This window comes from Prinia subflava, chromosome 2 (genome assembly GCF_021018805.1).
Source record: "Prinia subflava isolate CZ2003 ecotype Zambia chromosome 2, Cam_Psub_1.2, whole genome shotgun sequence".
Taxonomy (NCBI): domain Eukaryota; kingdom Metazoa; phylum Chordata; class Aves; order Passeriformes; family Cisticolidae; genus Prinia; species Prinia subflava.
This window is the reverse complement of record NC_086248.1, coordinates 107,940,257-107,960,340: the sequence shown is the minus strand read 5'-3', so window position 1 is coordinate 107,960,340 and position 20,084 is coordinate 107,940,257. Positions and strand designations below refer to the sequence as shown.

The window sequence follows — 20,084 nt, the reverse complement described above, 5'->3', positions numbered from 1 at the left end:
CAGAAGTGTTGGCAGCAAACACACAGCATAAAAATGATTGAAAAGCAGCCTGATACCCTAATTTTATTAAAAAAAACCCCCAAAGCAACAGGACACATAATCAGCTATGGAAGGGAAATTATCAGCTGGGGAGAGCAGCAATTGTTTGCTGCAGAAGCAGCAGCAGACTTGGATCCTTCCCTCCTGGAAGCAGGTGCAGGTCAAGCAAACTGAGATATACCAGGGCATTGCACCTCTAGGACATCTCCCCATGGGCAGAAGGCAGACTGACATGAAAGGATTGCATGTCACCTGTCAAAGAGCAGATTTCATCTTCCCCACCCTGCTGCAAGGAAACATCTGATGAGCTGACTCAATGCACAGCTGCATGTCACACTGGTAAGCACTGCTTGGAGCAGTTCCTCCCCTCAGCAGCTCTCAGAATTGGAACTGGAAGGCTGAAAGGTTTTTAAAACACCTGGGAAGCATTTCTGGACCTCTCATCTGTCTGAGGAATGGCATATCTCAGTGAGCACACACCATAATCCAGAGGCTGAATTTTTGTAGCACAGATCAGGTCAAGAGACACAATTGCTTTGTATGAAAAACAGGTGGTGAATGATTTTTAAAAGAGTGATATTAAGACAAGCCTTACTCTTGTATCCAGAGAGAGGACACAGGATGTTCCCTCCTTTCCTGGGATCTCCCCTGGGATTCTCTATAACTATAGGACATTCTGCAGTTTGGGTGGGCCAGGTTGTGGCTCCTGGATTCCTGTGGAGGAGTTCAAGCAGCAGTAGTGCAGCTAAATGTCCTTCAGCAAGACTCTCATCTCAAGGCAGCCAAGTTCATATCCCCAAACTCACCACAGTAAATTCTCAAGCTCACGAAATGCTTCAAGCTTCTTAATTTCCCTCCCTGTAAAGGAATAACACGACCTTGGAGTGCTGCTTTGTAGTTTGGTTTTCTTTTTTTGCTGAACAACAAAGGAACAGCTGTTCAAATTCTTTTGTTGCCATTGTCTTTCGTGGCGGGAATGTGCGTACTGAATATTTAGGACACATTATCTGAAAACGAAAGTCCTGTTACAAAAGCAGCTCACGAGCAAACACATGATGCCTCCCACAGCGAGCTCCCAATTCCCTTTAGGGTGTGACCAGGAAAGTGGGATGGTGCTGTCCAGGCAGGTGCTTGTTGCAGGAGGGTGCTGCAGTGGTCAGCCTCATGGAAATGCCTTGCTGAGGAGCACAGGAGTGACTCAGTTTCCTTAGTTCTGACACTGCTGGAGAACACAAGCAACAGCTCACTTCAGTGCTCCCCCACAGCTCATCCCAGTTTTCCTGAATATTTCATTTCTTTCATCATTAAACTCCCAGACAGGAAGGCATTACCAGCAGAAAAGACTTGTACCTGCTGCCCCTGATCCGGACCCAGTCTCATCCTCGGGCTTTGCTTTGCCCAATTTACCTTCTCTAGTGTTGTTCACTGAAGGTTATATTCCTATACCAGGACAAAGGGGGGATCCTGAAGGCAGAGAACACCTCACACTAAAGTACTTCAGCTAAGACAAATCCAAACTCTTCTCCAAGTCTGGGAGGATGCACAGCTCATGTTTCAATGCCATGTGGTTCATTGCTAGCAAGGAGGAGGCACATGGCCACAAAGTGGGAACTCCTGCTGGTTTAAAAAGCAGACAGGGGTCTGGTCCCATTGTAATTACAATTAATTAGCTGAAGATGCTTTTCTAACAATTTTAACAGGTCTCTCATGGGACAAGCCACCAACCTCAGCCTAACCTTTGCTACCTAAATTGGAAGTCCCTGGCCTCACCTATAAACCCCAGATCTGTTCAGGTGCCCACACAACTCACCCTGAGGAGCTGGACAGGAAACTTGGTCTGGAAGGCTCTTGATATCAGAACATTGTTGTTTGCTCATGCTCCTGCCGTTCTCCATGTCCCCAGTCAAAAGCCACCACCATGTGACAGGCTGTAGTTACAGCTAATGAGTGTGTGGACTCTGTCGTGGGGGAAAAGCCAACCAGAACTTGCACAGGAAGAACATCTATACACTGAATTCTTACACAGCTCATGAATCAGGGCTCCAGACAAACATGGTCAAAAGACCATCATTCAGATTTTTAAAATATAAATTTATATGTACAAAAGAAAACTTTCAAATACTGACAGCACCCAAAATGTCCTTTGGACAACCACAAGAACTCTTAAGGTTCTTATCTGGAGCTACACAAAGCAAAGAGAAGCTGAGGATGACTAGAAAATAGAAACCAATTCTGTGGAGTCCAGGATCCCAGTGGTTTCACTGCATTCAGCAGCTTTTTATCAGGAACTGGATGAAACTAATTTTGAAACTTAGACTTTGAGGCACTCAAGACAAATTGCTCTTCATTTCCTAAACTCTCATTTCTCAAAAGTCTTCATGGCTATTTAAATAAAAATATTAAACTGACCCTGATTTGAGTGACTGCTTAAGTCACTTGGGGGAATTAATTTAAACAAAATCCATTCCCATTTTGTTTATCTCAAAAATATCTGCAGCAGTCAGAGAGAATTAACACTGCAGTCAGTAAAGGTTTGAATGAAACATCCCTCTGTTCAAAACATGCCAGACTAGGCCACAATGGAGCATATGCCAAGCTGGGGCCCCAGTGAGGGCTCCAAAAGGAAAGCCCCCTGCTTTAGCTGAGTTTTCCTATTTTGCTGCATTCCTGTGGTTAGCTCCATCAGCTGTCCTGCATGTAAGCAGAGCTTATGCACGTGGGCTTTAGGGGAGATGAAAGGAAAAAGCAGTTTTCAAGAGGTGCCATTGCTGGTGCTCTCCCTGAGGCAGCTCTGGGGAATGCTGACCACTGCTTCAGCACTGTCATGTCCCAGTGCACAACTAAACCCTCAAAGCACCTCCCCCTGCAGTTAAACAAATGAGAGTGAGGACCCTGACAGCAGATTTGGGTCTGCTGTCTTTGTTCTGAGCACAAATACAGGCTGGGATGGATTGAGAGCAGCCCTGAGGAGAAGGCCTTGGGGATGTTGGTTGATGAGAAGCCCAACTTGAGCTGGAAATGGGCACTGGGAGCCCCAGGAACCTCTGCCCTGGGCAGGAGGTGAGGGGGGAATTCTGCCCCTCTGCCCCACTCTGCTGTGACCCCACCTGCAGGGCTGTGTCCACATCTGGGGTCAGGAACTGTAGGAGTGAGGCCAGAGGAGGCCTCCAAGATGAGCAGAGGGATGGAGCAGCTTTCCATGAGGAAAAACTGAGAGATATGGGGTTGTTCAGCCTGGATAAGAGCAGGCTCAGGGGTGACCTAACAGTGACCTTTCAGTACCTGAAGGTGGCTACAAGAAGGACTTTTGACAAGGGCCTGGAGTGACAGGACAAGGGGGAATGGCTTTAAACTGACCAGAAGGCAGGGTCAGATCAGATGATACTAGGGAATTCCTCACTGTGAGGTGGTGAGGCCCTGGCACAGGTTGCCCAGAGAAGCTGTGGCTGCCCCATCCCTGGAAGTGCTCAAGGCCAGGCTGGATGGAGCATGGAGCAACCCGGTCTGATGGAAGTGTCCCTGCCCATGGCAGAGGGGTTGGAACTGGATCATCTTTAGCTCCACTTCTGACCCAAACCATTCTGCACTATCTTTGATTTCTATTTGATGTCCACCACTAGTAACCAGGGAATGGCAGCCTGGAACTCTGAGGCAGCAGATGAGGCTTACCCAGACTGACACATGCAGGGCTTTGCTTTTCACTTGCACAGACCAGATTTGAGCAAGTTGATGGCTCCCCTCCCAGCCTATATATTTTTCCTGACTATAATGCGCACCACAACAAAACACATTTTTGCATTATTTTTTTTTCAGTCAAGGTGGAAAGCTGAGGATGTTTTGTGAAGAGAGGGAAGGAGCATCTCGCTGCTGGCTTCAGAACCCCACAAGCCTCACAGGACCTTTGCCTTCTGGGAGCTGCCATGAGTTATCCAACCTGTCACCAGAGCTGGAGGCTGCAGCACAGCCCTGCCTCTGCCCCTGAGGAAAGGAGGCCTCACATCTGAGTGTGTGGCACAGAGAAGCTCAAGAATCCTTCGGGGAGGAAAAATAAAAAGAAAAGGAAAAAAGGCAGAGGGAGAAATGTGCACAACAGACACTACCTGCGAGCAGGCTCAGAGCTCCCACTCCTCCTCCTTTGGAAAAGCTCTCCTCAAAAGGTGAAAAACATCTTTCTATATTTATCTCACTCACTGAACAGGAAAATAAGCCCCTGACCCAGCTTTATTTACCCAGGACATGCTATTTAGGGAGGTTTTAATCCAAACACAGTGCTGAAAATAGGATGAATGATTAAAATGCTGACATAGCACCCCATTTGTGTCTCTAAAGGTTGAGTGTAATTTTCTGCCTTTTGTAATTGCTCTGTCCACCCCTTTCTGCCTTTTGCAGAGCATTTGCTCTTCCTAATCTGGCCTCAGCTTTCTAAATAAAGCTTCATATTGATTCTAGACTTTCTGTTCACTCCAGATGAGCATCACCAAGGCTGAGAAATTGGTCAGCAGTGTTTTGTCCCTGATACATATATATGTGTGTATATATATATAGATATAAATATATATTTTTTTTCAGTTTTGACACATATACTACAAGCACAGGGTGGAAACCTAATCCCTGCTGCCTGGCACGCAATGATGGCACCTCTGGTCTGGCCCAAACAAACACACACACATCAAGAAATAGGTCCTGACAGCCTCCTGCTCAGTGCAGAGCTCCACATCCTTAGAATTAAAACCAGGCTACACTTCAAGTCCTGTGGGGTCTACACTGGAGGCTCAGCTCCTCTGAACAGCAGGTATCAGTAAGACACTGCTGTGGGTGTTATATTTTAGATCCTTGCTGATCCAGTGGTGTAAGACAGGATTGTCCACATCCCAGCTGCCTTCCCTTGGCCCAGCTATCCTGCACTTTGCCCTATCAAATCCCTACGTCTGCTGTAAAGCACCACATTTTGTGATTTCACAGGCACAAAACAGTTTCAGGGGTCTTCTGCTCTCTTCAGCCAGGCTGCAGGCTTGCCTCAAGGTCAAAGAGTCATGGAATGGTTGGAAAGGACCTTATTTCTGCTTTATCCAACACTTCAGCAGGGGAGGGGGCAGCTCGTCTGCTTCAGAGCTGCTTGCTTTTCTCATGCCCTTCACAACCAAAGCCTGAAGGACGGGACCTCAGTGAGGAGCTATTTACAGAGGGATTTGGGAATTTATGCAGAGGTGTTTCATCACTAGCAAACAAACAAGGCACTAGGTCTGTCCCTGATCAGCAGGATTTTGTTTAAGGCTGCTCTGGAAGGATGGAGGGCTCATAGCTGAACCAGGGCAGGTCCTTACCAAAACCAGGTCCTTTCCAAAGGCTTTCAGAGCTGAAGCTGCTTGAACATTCATGGAGCCCTAACACTAATCTCTAGCAAAGCCAAAAGCAGATCCCTCAGGGAAATAAATAAGACTGGAGGAAACATAGCCATGCTGCTTCCAAACACTCCTGCAGCCTCCAACTGCTGCTGTTTATGGAGAGCACAAAAGGACATTCCTGCACTGTGTGCTGGAAAAAGGCAGGAGTGCAACCCCTTACCACATTTTCATACAGACAAACAGAGGTTTTGTGTCCCCCCAGAGTGTCTGGGGAAGGATAAGCAAGACCCGGCCAGAGGGGTGGAAGCAGAGAACAGCTGTCAGTCCATCAGGAATTGTAGACTCCAGGCATGCTGGGCTGAAAGGATTTTTTAATGGAAACACTGCCCATAAACCCCTCCCAAAATGAATAACTGGTTGGTATAGGCCAGCTTTGGTACAGCTTTCCCTGACAGAATGATGTCCTGAAAAGACAACTGCCCGAATAAGCTTCATTTCTGTATTTGATGAGCGTTTTGTGCATCAGCCAGGATACTCCTTGTGGTTCACAGCACAGAAAACAACAGGTTTTGCATCTTTGTTCATCATCATCATCCCTTCCCATCCTTGGTAGTGTGGGGCTTTGCAGATGGAACCAGCAGATTCCCTTCCTTTTGGCATCCATGAAAGAGCACCTTCATCCAAGATGGATTCTGAGCTCTTCCTCCCTTTCCTTGAAATGTCCCAGCAAAGGACAAGGGCTCTGTGCCAGCAGGGCCAAACAAAACCCCTCACAGGACATGGACACCAGCCCCAGGATGGACCTCAGCAACTGGGCTGGCAAACTGCTGCTAACTCTGCGTTAAAAGAGTGATTTTAGCTTTCACATCAGAACATCATAAAAGATTTACTTTATCATCTGAGTAATTAAAATACATGGAGCACAGAAATTAACTGACAAACATCCAAATAAAACCTCTCAGGCAGGAACCAGGCTCAGGAGCAGGCAGTTTCTTGTGCAAACCTGCAGAGCCCCGTGCTCAGGAGCATCCAGCTGGCACTGCTGTCGGGGGAGGTCACCTTCACAGCCCTAATGTCACACATCAGCAAGAGCTGGACTTGTTGAAAGGTGAAGAGCGGTGTCACAGCTTATGAGGGGATAAAGTTCTCATCATCTTTCATCAGGGAGGGCCCCACAATGGTCACTGCACGGCAGACAACACCCTCAAGATGTGCTGACAGTTTTGACTCTCTGTGTGAAGCCCTTCCAAGCATCCAGTGAGGAGGGCTTGGGTTTGGTTTTTCTTTAATTGCAAATTTAAATAAATAGCATTTATCAGCTTTCTTCCAGTGTTATGCTACTTTCTGTCATGGCACTGCCCAAGGAATTACAGCACTGCAAATATTTGCTGGGTTTAATTTGTTTTTACATCATTATTTAATCCCTCCACAGGAAAAAAAAAAAAAAACACCTCACTGTAGGTGCTGATAGCATCTAAAATTAAGTCATCACAGGAGCAGGCCAATGTATTTCCAAAAACCAAGGTCTTCTAGACTCAGCTTTTTGTCAATTATGGAATCATTTCTGTCTTTTAGCAATGTGTATTCCTCTTTCTTTCTGGTTAAACCTGGAATAAGTTTCTTCCTCTCCTCCCAGCAGCAGGTTTATTTTCAAGCTGGGTAAATAGGCACCCCTGAGCAATGGCCTTAGGGATTCATTGCCCCCGCTGGCCTCTCACTGTGCATTTCAGCATCCCTTTCCCTGGGCAGTCCTAGCTGGAAAACAGTTCTGTTCTGCAAAAAGCTCTGGGAGACCTTGAATTAGCACCCTGTGAAAGTCAGGATTAGGAGGCAGTCATCAACTGTAGCTGCATGCCCTGAAAACCTCTCATTTAACGGAGTGGTGGGAGATTATTTATACTGTGACATTAAACACCCTGATAACCAAATGTCTCATCAGCTGAAGATGTGCCCTTTAACTCCTGCTACCTCGCTAAAGCCTCGTGTCAAACCTGCACGGACTCTGCTCACACCAAAAATGAATCACTTCCCACTGCTGGGAGGCGATTTCTCCTGACCAGATTTATGTAGCTGGGTAATGGGGTGTAATAGAAAGGTGTTTAGGATTCTCACGTCAGCTCAGAGGAAAGGATTAGCACTTAAAGAGAACAGATTAATCTTTGCAAGACCCAAAACCATCCCCTGGCTCCTGTCTGAAAGACCTGCTGCACCTAAATTACTTCCTCTAACACGTATAAGACTAAAGTGACTGAATTTATGGAACTAAACCAGAAATGGGCACGTGGTACAACTCAGACAAAGACCTGTAGATAATCTCTACACAGCCTTGGACCCCGTGCTTAATTAGGCATTGAGAACAGGAGCTGTGTACAGGACACACCTCGGTGCCTTTCAGAAATACTGGAGCAGATTTGTGGCCAGGAATCGCCTGGGCAGGAGTGTCAGAGCATCCCCACCTCCCTCCCCAGCCACCAGGACGTGCCATACTGTCTCACTTGACCCTATGTCAAGCAATTTTATTTCTTAAATGCATTATTAATTTCATTAACTTTGATGTTTGGGAGATTTATTTTTTTTTAAACCCCGCCTAAAGCCAAGAGGGGCTTACAGAGAAGATAATCACTGCTTGTACAGAAAGACAAATAGGCCAAAGGGGATCATTCTGATACTGTTGTCTGCCATCTCCCAGCAAGGTCTCAATAGTCTGCAGTAAATAAAGTCTAATCTTAAACTCCTAAGAACATCTAACCCTAAAAAGACAGGTCTTTGACAAGAGGTCACCTCCTTTCTGGTATGGCTGTCCCACAAATGGAAGTCAATAGCACACAAACAGGCTCTACATATTATTATTTTTTTAAAAAAAATTAGTAGGCTTGAAAGGCAAATGTTCAATATGCATCAAGTTCATAGATTCAAGTTTTTTCATTATTTTAAGAAGTTAATTCCAGCCACCACTGAATAGTTAGAAGAAAGCAAGAACATCAGGGACCAAGATCAGACTTCTGTCAGCAACATGTTCCAAAGCCTCACCACTCTTACAGGGAAGAATTTCTTCTTAATATTTAATTTAAAACTTTTCTTTGTCCGTTTAAAGTCATTCCTCCCTGTCCTATCACTGCAGGTCCCTGGAAAAAGTCCCTCTCCAGCTCTTCTGTACCCCCTTTTGGTACTGGAAGGTGTTCTGAGTTCTTCCTGGATCCTCCTCTTCTCCAGGCTGAACAGCTCCAGCCTTCATAGCAGAGGTGCTCCATCCCTCTGATCACCTTTGGGACCCTGTCTGGAGTCACTCCAAAGTGTCCACATCCTTCTGTTGCTGAGGGCCCCAGGGCTGGATGCAGCACTGCAGATGGGATCTCACCCAGGATCCCCTTCCCTGACCTGCTGCCCACACTGCTTTGGCTGCAGCCAGGATCATTTATGCAGATTACTCTTCGTTTTAAACCAAATCAAATACAGAAACCCCACGCTCCTCTTCAATAAGTTATTTGCTAAATCATGTCGGGTGGCCAAGCCCACACTCAGATAGATTGCTCCAGCCCTGACCCCAGAACGTGCTCATGGTAGAAATTGCAGATAATTCAATGATTCTTTGTGCTGGCTCAGCTCAAGGCTTCTCCTGAGCCCAGAGTTCAGTGCTATGAAATTGGCATCCCAATAAACCAGCCCTGTGATAGAACTAATGCCCATTTGCTTTGGGCTGGAACCAACGTGTTCATTAATCCCAGTGCCTTGGGACCGACTGGGGCTGGCTCACCCCAGAGGAGAGGTCACTGCTTTGTCAGCTTGGCTCCTCACAGCCTCTCATTAAATTTCCATCTAGGTGCCACATACTTGGCTTGTTAACAAGCAAGGATTTTTTTTATTTTATTATTTTATTAGCTTAATGTTTGCCAGAGCAAACAGCCAGACTGAGGCTCAGGGAGTGGGACAGATCTGCATCCCCAGAGCACGATGCTGCCAGACTTGAATTCAGCTGAGCATCTGGGAGCTGACACAAGATGATTTCTTTTAGGTCTGGTGATTCCTGACTGTAATTTTAGGGTGAAGGAAGGAAGATGTTGCACTTGGGCATTTGACCAGATGAAAGCAAACCTGCCTCATTAGGTTACCTAGGTGAATCTGCTGAACCCTGAGCTAGAAATTCAGAACAAACAGCGAGATAAAGGACAAGAGTCTGAGCAGTCTGCACAAAGAAACATTGGGAAAGATTCACTCCTGTTATGAGCTAAAGCACACAAATGAGATAGCTCAGCAACTGATTTCTGGAAAGCAGCTGACCAAGCTGGGATATCAACAGGCTGGAAATCTCATTTCCAGCTTTTCAAGCAGACATTAGCACATCTCCCTGACCCTGGAAATAAAAGTCACTTATAGGCCCTGCTCATTTCTGAGAATGGAGGTGGCGTTGACAGCTTTGTGCCATACCAAGACTGTCCAAAAGTGGCATTTTGGGAAGCACCAGGCTTTGTCATTAGTTAAGCTCTGTGATCCCCATTGGGGATCCCAAGGCAATGAAGATGTGCCAGTGATACTTTCAGTTTTCTGCCTCATGAGAACCGAGAAGTCAAAGAGGACGTGTTCCAGAAACAGCTATTTCAAGCTTAAATAAAAACTATACTCTCCCCACAAAAACATTTGATACATTTTTCATCCTCCTGAGAGGGAAAAAAAGCACGGGAGAAGGTGACACATGGGAGAAGCACGAGGCACACTGCCAGCAGCACAGGGGGACAGCTGATACCTCAGATCATTACTTTTCTCTTGTCAGCAGGTATGTTCAGCAGAGATGAAAAACTCATTTTGTGATGGCAATCCTTTGTCAAGCTCTCCCAGGAAGAGAAAGGGCTATAACCAGCCTGCTTAGCACAGTGCCTGCTGTAAAGTGACCACAGGATGTAGCCCTGGGTGGGAATTCAGACAGCAGGCAGAGCAGCACACAAACCTCATCGTTCCCATCAACTTTTCCTTGCCCCTGGTTAAGATTCATCTTTTATTTTCCATCAACTGGATAAAACTGAGCCTTCAGAAATGCAGCCTTCCCACCACATACATCCCATGACACTGTCACCAGAGGCACAGGCAATCCCAGGAAAGCCAAGATTTAAGAAACAAACTAGAGAAGGACTCAGACGGGCTCCAAAAGTTATTACTGTTGTTTTTCACCCCTGAGCTTTGTGGTCTTTTCTTTCTGCATCTCCTGCAGATTGTCCCAGCTTGGGGTAATTTGGCGTTTGTAAAACTTCCCAACTTTGCTGCCACGGCTGGCAGGTAACAACATGCTTTGCTCTGCAGCTGTCCACTGTACATCTACCAAAGCATTCCAAAGCCACGGGGGTTGGAAAAGCAGGAAAAAGTACATTTCATCCTTTTCATTGTTACTGCAGTGGGCCAAATGCACAGCAGGTGCAGATAGGCATGAGATCCTCCACCTTGTTACACCACCTGCTTTGCACTTCAGTCACTCAATTCAGCCAAAACCACAATAAACATGTTATTTCAGGTTGCCCAGCAAATTCTCTACATTTGAACAACCAAACTGAGGGGTTTGGGGTGTTTTTAAACCCTAATGACCATTCAAGAAGGCTTCCAGCTGTCCCACTGTTCTGCACTCCGCCTGAACTGGACTTCAGCAACACTCAGGGCAGCTCATCTATATGAGCCACTCCCATTTTTCAGGTAAATTGATGTAAACATGGGAATATTCGAGTCCCCATCCACACCCTCTCCCTGCTCCCACAGCCAGCCTCCTGGCAGGCTTTCAGTGCCGGCCCAAAGAGATCACAGGACTGGTTTCTCAACACTCCTTTTTCACCCTGAGGGTGCACCAGGGTAGAGCTGCCACTGCACAGTTGTTTCACGGAACTGAAGCCCTCTCCCCACACAAAATCAGCAGCACCACCTGGGCAAGACACCTGCAGCTGCTTCCCCAGCAGCAGCACAAACTAGTCACCAACAAAATGTGCCCAGATCCTTGCAGAGAAAGAACTTCAGCAGCAAGAACAACAACTGCACAATCATTTCTGTTTAAACTAAGGCCGATGGTGCCGGGAGGAAGGTGACTCAGAGCCATCCACACTTTCCTCCTCGGAGCTCAGTGCTCACGTCATCCTGCGTCAGCCATCAAACCAGCCCTGCTCTAGTGCTGCAGAAACCTGTTTGTCATGTCCTCATTTCCTGCCCGATGGTTTCTTGTGTGGGAGGCTGACGGTGCAGGTACGACTGACACCAAAGAAGGTTCCAAGCATCAGCCAGTGAGCAATCCCTCAGTGCCCTGACCTTTTCTCTGTGCCTTCCCATGGGCAGCTCCACACAGCACAGACTCCTTCCTTCCCTGCACCCTTTCCCAAGATTTCCCTCTGCAGGACCAGCGAGCTCCTTCCTGCCCCTCACAGCCCTGTTTGTCCCTCGTGTGGCAGCTCACCTTGTGTGTCCCTCCTCACGGCACGGCCAGCACACCCCAAGGGACCCTCGCCCGCCCACCCCGCTCTTTTATAACTCCCGTTCTCCTCAGCCCAGCCTGTGGCCTCAGTAAGGGCGAGGCTGTTCCACTCTTTGGCAATCAGTGCAGCTGCAGTGCATCGGGGCAGATCGCCCTCAGCACTGCCCCTGCTCTCTCACAATCCCTCCTCCCACGGGAGGCAGCAGGAAATCTGTGGCACATTTGTAGGACCTGTCTGATGAGAGATGATTTCATTTCTGTTTGAACTGGTATTTATTACACTGAGGAAACGGGGAGTTTATCCCTCTGGTTCAGCCTGGATGGCTTTGTTTCAGCTCACATTCCAAAATGATTGAAGAAAACAGCTCCAAGGCATTTCTAAAATAAAAAGATGTCGGCAAATTAACAGCGGTTTTAAGGGCCTTGTACTTCTGGGAGGGTGAAACCTCTGTGTCAAACCCTCTGGGCTCATCACTTGGGCTTCTCTGTTTCCCATATTCTCAAAGTAAAACTGACCCACCAAACTCACATTTGTCTCAATCCTAATCCCTGCATCATCCTTCAGGTGTATTTTCTCACAATGAAATTCCAGTAGAAAGCGCTTCAGGAAATGCTTTGCAGCCCCTCCTTCCCCAAAGGCCCAATCTGCTTTAATCAGGAATGTTCTCCAAGCACAAGGTTCGGATGCAGCCAGTGAGACTCAGATTTCAGAAGGGCCATAAATGGCCTGATAAAAAGACATAGCACTTCCAAGCAGGCTGCTGGGACTTAGCAAGATATTTGAAATCTGTCGACATGCAGTTCTAGTAGCGGAAAGCAAAATGCTGTCAGACTAGCCTGCTCCCCAAATCGGCTTTGCCTGGATCCACCTGCCCTGCAGCACAGGCTTCTCCCTTTCTCCTTGCTGCCCTCTGCTCAGGACCAACCCAAACCTGGGGTATTTAAATTCCTGTCAGACACAGTGTGGCTGGTGGGCAGCGAATGCAGTCTTCCCACTGCGGCTGTCCATGACCCCGCTTCCAGGGAAGGCTTCAGGGAGGAGGGGCAGTCTCCTCAGTGGTTTTCCGTGCCCTCTCTGGGCCGTGCAGATGATGGCATGCGTGGCATGGCTCCCTTTGGGCAGCCAGTCCCGAGGCAGGGCTGTGGTGAGGACATGGGGAGCCCTCTCCTGCTTGCTGTGACACCGGGGCTGGCAGCGGTGACACGGTGGCCTCGGCGAGCTGGTGCTGCCTGTGCCATCCCCTCCTGAGTTGATCTGGGCAGCACCACGGGAAGCAGAGCTTGCTCTGCTCCTGGGCTTATGATGACCCTGAGGCTGGCTCAGCTGGCTGGAACACGGTGCTGGCAATGCCAGGGTTGTGGGCTTGGTGCTGTGTGGGCCATTTGATGATCCCTGTGAGTCCCTCCCAACTCAGGATGTTTGTGATTCTGTGATGGGATATTTGGTACACAGCAGGAAGCTTTGACCATGAAATTAGTGCTGCCAAGGCCTGAGGAAACAGGTTCCTGCTGACACACCCAGGCTAAGCCTCACTCTCTAACAGGATTAGCGCACAGGCATTTGTTTCCCTGGCCCAATTCAAAACCCCAGTGATGGGGGGGTTTAGCAGCCGTCAGAGAGCTTCAGTCACAGCCAAGAGCCACCACCCTTCAGGTCTCACTTTGTACCACCTCCCGTTGTGTTTAAATGCAAAACATCACAAATAAAAATATCTCCTTTCCTCTCTCCAGTCAGTTGTCCTGCAGAAGACAGAGAGGAGGAACCCTCTGACCTCAAGAAGTTTTGCAGAAGATTTTTACACTAACAATATCTCTCCCTTTGCATTTCTGAAATTGGAGCTATCAAAATCACACAAAAAGTTGAATTTTCTTTGTCTTTTCTTCCATTTGAATAATTTCTAACATTAATGGGTTCTTAAAACTGGTATGGGTGGAGAGGCTGATGGATATGTCCCACCAGTAGACCATTCCCTGGAATTCCTGGTGAGCCCTTCTTAGCCAATTGCCAGGGCACCAACCACCCATGCACTTGTGTTGGGGGCTTCTGGTTTCAGTTTTTTGAGGTTTTTTTAATGTATCCAAACCCCCCCTACATTTCTTCATTTCCAAAGGCTTTTCCCAAGGCTTGCTCCTTCTGGCAGGCCCTGTCTGCTGCCTTTCCTATTTATAACTAAATGACACAAAACTCATGGATGTAATTACTGCCGAGAGCTCAGTGCTTCCAGCAAGCGTGGTAAACACTGGGCAAAGGATGCAGGAGCTTTTAAGGAGAATCTGTTTTTAAAAAAAGGCAGAACAACCTTTTATAAAAAGCCAGTTGTTTTCTTTCAGGGAACAAGACTAAAAAATGTATAATTTTTTCTGTGCTAATGATAAATAAAGTCCATCCTTCACTGCCCTGAATGCTGGGGCTTATGGAAAGAGCCAGTGAAGGTGTTTTGTTGTTTTTTTTAATGCAGAGAATATGGGTAGACAAAGAGGATTTTCTAAACTGGACTCCTGCTGTAGGTACACAGATACATAACAAAATAAGTGGCAGATTTGCCCAGCACATTTCAAGCAGCAATATGGATATTTTCCTTGCTAATTGCATCATTAGCTAGTCCGCCCTCAAAGTTACAGGACTTGTGATCAAATTACTACTGTGATAATCAGCCATGTGATCTTTTTCCAGCTCTGCAGAACAGTTCTCTTGCCCTCTTTCTGCCTTTGCTTTTCCATCTACAGAGGTGATAATTTCCTTTTTCTTTTTTCTTTTCCACTGAAAACAGGAGGCTGACCTCAGGAAAATCACACTAATTTTTTTGTTTTAATGGAAGATAGTGCATCAGACAAACTATTTGTGGGTATTAAATAAGGGAAACTTCAAGACATATGTGCTGTTTTTTTTTCTTTTTCATCCAAAGGATAATGAATCCTCAGGTCCTTTTTTTAAAGTTTATAAATAAGGTTTGGAAGTGCCTTGAGCATGAGGGGAGTCATCCCTCTAATATTGTGCTGCAGTGCCAAGACCACGCTGGTAAATTAACCCCCCTTTTATCAGTCCAGGGGAGGGATCTGCCACTGAGTTATCTCCCATCCTCTTTGTAGGACAGATTACAGGGAGAAAAGGGCAGCCTGCCAGGGAGGGATGGCTCTTGCTCTTTAAAATTGTGTGACCTGTCACCAGTGTTTCTTTTTTCCCATTTGCTCTGAATTTCACAGTAGCTTCTTGACCTCATTAGAAGACTCCAAGGCCTGAGGTTGGTAGAAAATTGAACCAGACCCAAGGAATATTCAATGAAAACAAATGAATCACAGAAAAGCCCACAATACAATTAAACCTGAAGATAACTCGGTGGCTGTGAGGAAGCCAGCAGTGTTGCAGCAATGCGGGATGGATTTGGGAGCACTGAGGGAGCAGGAATTCATTTTCCCCCTATTTTGTCAGCATGAATTCTTCTCCTGGGTAACACCAGCCACTGTCCTGATGCAAGGACATGTGGGCCATCCAGCAAGGTCAGCTGCCCTCCCGTCTAAGGGCCTGAGGGAAGGAGCAGCAGGGAGCCCACACAGCAGGGGTGGGGCAGGGAGAGCAGGACAGCCGGTGCTGATGGTGGCAGCTGAGCCAATTTTTAACTTTTCAGCATCCTATCTGCCCACTCTGCCCATGAAATGGTCCAGCAACAACCAAGCTGGCATCAGCCCTGGTTGTTCTGGAGCTGACTCCACCTGAGTAATTCTCTGAGTCTCCCCCTCCTCTTGCTGGAGGAATACACCAGAGAAAGGAACCAAGGAACCAGTGGGGAATTTGGAGAAATGGTAGTTTTAAAAGCCCAACCTTACCTGCAGGCAGGGTTAAGGGTTTTTCCTTCCTGAAAATTCAGAGAGCGACGGGGCAGTGAGATGTTTCCTGTGGCTGGTCACTGAAACTTGCCCACCCGCCCTGCTCACCTGCACAGGGACAGAGGAGCTGGCAGCACAAGCTCCCCACAGCCCATCCTGATCCTCAGGAACACGACTGTGCTGCACATGCCTGGGGGCTGAGCCCTGCCTGGGGGTCACGCAGGGCTGGTGTTGTGCCAAGTGCACTCCCTGGCCTGGATGTGGCCCGGGACAACTCCCTCTCAGACTGGGGTCAGACTGTTCTGGAGGAGGGGTGAGGAGGTCTCAGCTGTAGGACACTGGCTGGGCCACACTGCCTTCCCTCCGTGCTGGCCTGCTGTAATTACTCGAGTTGTACTCTCTCAGGTCGAGGCAAAGGTTGTTTAAAATGTCAAACAGGCTAATTAATGCAGGTTTTCAGAAGTGATGAGCATTCATTAACGCAGAGAACCACAGAATGGGTAAGGCTGGAAGGGGCCGTGGTGGGTCATCTCCCAAGTGGCCCCTGGAGTCAACAGAGCTGTTTAAAGGGCTGCTTTCACCTGCTCAGTCCCTTTTGGTGATGAAGCAATGGCAGGGAACGGGATGGGCTCAGCATGGAGGGGTGCTTGGCAGCCTCAGGAGCCAGCTCTGTCAGTGTGACCATCTCCTCAGAGTACAGCAGTGCACAGGGCAGCTGGGAAAGCAGGGACTGCTTGTTGTGTAAAGCCTTTTTTGGTGTCACTCACCTGAGTGATGCCTAAATGGATAGAGAGCAGTGAGGGGATAAACACAGAACAAGCCATCAAGACCGTGAAATCTGCAGCACCTCCTGCTCCTCAGCTCTCGCCAGCTGAGCCCTCTGAAGTGTAGACTCATCTCTGGGAATTTTTCCAGAATTATCTTGTGTTTCCCTTCCAGCACCAGTAGCAGTAGGCACAGATAAACCAGCAGAGCCCGTGCTGTCCCTTGTTAACCAGCTGATGCCAATAGGAAGTTTCCAGTTCCAGCATCTTCTTTTTTGAGTTCTTACACAGCCTTGGTCCTGCAAACTACAAGCACCTATTTCCTGAAAAATTCCACCCAGCTTCACGTCTTAGCTGCCAGTCTCTCCCTCTTTGGAGGTCACACATTTTCCTCAGGTCTGCTGAGGCCATTGGAAGCATCCCAGGTGATTCCCTCCCCGGGAGCCGTGGCTGGGATGGCTGTGGGGCTCGGAGGGGCTGCCACCCCTGTGGCTGGAGCTGGAGCTGGCAGTCCGTGCCGTGCTGCTCCCAAAGCAGGGATGTGTTTCCATGCACTGCTGCCCCCAAAGCAGGGACGTGTTTCCATGCACCTCTGCCCCAAAGTTAAAAGCCTGTCACAACACATCAGGTGGCAAAGGCTGAAATGCCAGTCTGATGAGACAACTTTGAGTCCAGAGCAGACAGCCTGCCAAGGGTGCCAAAGACAGGGAGAGTCGGCATCTGAGCTCCTGGGAAAAGGGCTTCCTTTGCTTAAGGCTGGCCTCTCCCCCTCCTCTTGCAGGAGGAAAGGAACCAAGGAACCAGTGGGGAATTTGGAGAAATGGTAGTTTGAAAAATTGCAACCATTCATTTTCTTGGAGCTGTAAAAATATTTCCGTGAGCTTCAGAGCTGAGTGAACAGCAGGACACGATTTCCATCCATCTCCTAAAAAAAAATAAATTAGAAAAAGTAAAGAATGTAAAGAACACCTGAATTCCTCAGAACAGGGAAAAAAAAATCATTTTTCAGGTGCTAATGCTAGGCTGGGATACAGAGAAATTTGGGCATTTCCTAGTCCCAAAATAATGTGATCCAAGCCCAGATCCCTTAGTATTTGGGAAAGGTGGAAGCAAATTATTAGTGCACACTGGTTACAGAAAACAAGACTGGCACAGGGTTCCCAGAGAAGGTGTGACTGCCCCATCCCTGGAAATATTCAAGACCAGGCTGAACGGGGCTCTGAGCAGCCTGGGACAGTGAAAGTGCTCCTGTCCATGGCAGGAGATTGGGACAAGATGATCTTTAAGGTCCCTTCCAACCTAAACCATTCCGGGGTTCAATGATTCAATGAATACTGGGTTTGAATTTTTTAGGGTCTCTCCTGGGATGGCCAATTGCATGACAGAGGGTGAGGTAGCTATGGACATTACAAAAGGAAAAGGTGGAAGCTCAATGAAGAAGAATCCAGGCTGATGCACCTTTGCTGACACTTTCCCCTTCACAGCTTTTCCAGGGCAGTGCTCAGGTCTGAGGAAGATGCTGGTGCACATCAAGCCTGAGGTGGATGAAGACCATGGCTGTCTTCTGTATGACACTTTCCCAGAGATCTTGGGTGACATGGGGCTTCCAGTTTGTCTCTGAAGGGGAAAAAAGGGCAAATAAACAAAATGCTTGAGCTTTAAATGCACTGCAAATCAAGAATTGCTTCAGCAGCACAACCCAAATATGTGCCCTCAATAGATTATTCCGGTTTCATACCCTTTAGGCAACTTGTCTACATACCAGCACCAGCAAGGAAAAATCCTTCAAAAGCCTTTTTTTTCTATTTTTATCCTCTGAGTGTCCAACTCTTTTTGCTAAATCTCTACAGTTTGGAGCTCAAATTACCATTTCTGACCAGTGCAGAGACAAATGATGAAATATTCATGAGCTATTCTTACTCTTCATCGTGCAGAAGCACCAGCCAGCACTAAATTTGCATGATGTAACCAAAGTAGACATTTCAGAGAGCAGCACTTTCTAGAGCGATATTGCAAAACTTCTATATATTGAGGTAAAACCATCAAGTTTCTGCCCTCCCTGGTGCAGAGTCACACGTTGCTTGAAGAGCATCCCACTAAATTTTCTAAAGATGTGTAAATGTGTCATCTGGACCACAGGAGATAAAGCAGGGTTAAAACACTGAGCAAAACTGAAGTTAGCAAGCACAAGGTTCATAAACCTTGCGATAGAAGCTTGCAGAAACCTTTCAAGGCTCATCCAATAAATCCCTGTGGTACTTGGTTCTTCCCCCTCCTCTCAAATCTCCATCTGTCTGAGCCAGCATCAGCAGGAAATTTTGCATGGAAGCCTGCCAGATAAAATAGCTACTTCATCTGCCTTTCAACTGCCATTAGTTTTAGAGAGCTCTTGGAAAATATGTCAAAAATCTCTATTATTTTTTAGCTGGGTCCTAAGTTAGGGATGGGCCAAGTCCTGTCTCTTTGTATCTGTCTCACAAAAAGGTGATTCGTGTGTGCTTTTATATCATAGGTGCAAATATTCCCAGTCTGCATTCTGCCCTCCTCACCTCATCCTGTACTGAAAGCTGAAAATGCTCCTGCTTGTTCGAAACACCTAAAAGTTCTTTAATTTATTTAAATGCACCTCACTGCTGTCTGAATTGTCCCAAAACTTCCAGATACAGCTGTCTCACAGGGCTAAGTGGACTTGACCTTTCATCCTTGGCACGGGTTGGACGTTGATATCCCTGTTCCATGGCTGACACAAACAGGAGTTTGTCACCATGAGCTGGGGTGACAATTGACCTCAGCTCCTGGTATCTTATTTTACAAATAACCTCTTTGATATCCCTTCTCACAGCACGGCACAGGTCATGTAATGGGCCCTTAAGTGCTTAAAAAACCCCAAACCCAACCCTTCAATTTGACACCTGGTGGATTTATTTTCACGAGGATAGAGACCTTCTCAAACAAGGGCTGGCTCTGTGGGTCAAGGTGCATTTTTTTATTGCTGGGGTTTTTTAGGAGACGTGTGCATGTTCCTGACTTTGTAGCTTTGACAAAATTACAAGGATTGTGCTCTGCTGCTGGAGTAGATCCCACCCAGAACACTTCCAAAGTGAAAGAAACTCAATGTTCCTGTGCTGAAATGTCCCATTACGTTATTTGTTACCATCTGCTTCTCTTGGAAGGCTACCTGGGACATCCTCACAGAATCATGGAAAGGTTTAGGTTGGAAGGAATCTTATGGATAATCCAGTTCCAATGCCCTGCCATGGGCAGGGACACCTTCCACTAGAGCAGGTGGCTCAGAGCTCCATCCAGCCTGGCCTTGTTCAAGGGGTGGAAAATGCACAGCATCTCTACAAGTCTGTGCTAGTGCTTTTTACCAAGGCAAGGACAACACACAGAATTGCTGGAAATTTGCAGAGAACTGCAGGAAAATAAGATCCATCATATCTGGGGTTTACCAAACCTGACAGCATCTCCTTAAATTTGTAGAGGGAACATTTTCAGAGTAATGAATTTTATTTGGTGTTCCTTATTAATACAGCAGTGAGTTTTCTTTCTGTATTTTTAATAGTCGGGAAGTGTCATTTTTGATCTACACTTTAATAATAAGCAGAATATAATTTCCAATGAAAAGTGCCAAGGAGTGTATTTATGTGAGGCTGTTCTGCCTCGGGCATT

At 47.1% G+C, this 20,084-nt stretch overlaps 1 protein-coding gene across 3 annotated transcripts in view; it reads right to left on the bottom strand.

The window, feature by feature from the left end:
• Window positions 1-11,869, bottom strand: part of BTBD3 (BTB domain containing 3) — a 54,094-nt gene extending 42,225 nt beyond the window's left edge. For 2 of the 3 annotated variants that reach the window (XM_063391519.1, XM_063391522.1), the window contains exon 1: window positions 11,806-11,869. The gene's annotated coding sequence lies outside the window, so the exon portion shown is untranslated. The remainder of the gene's footprint in view (window positions 1-11,805) is intronic. The other variant, XM_063391520.1, reaches the window with a different exon arrangement.
• Between the last annotated feature and the right edge of the window lie 8,215 nt (window positions 11,870-20,084).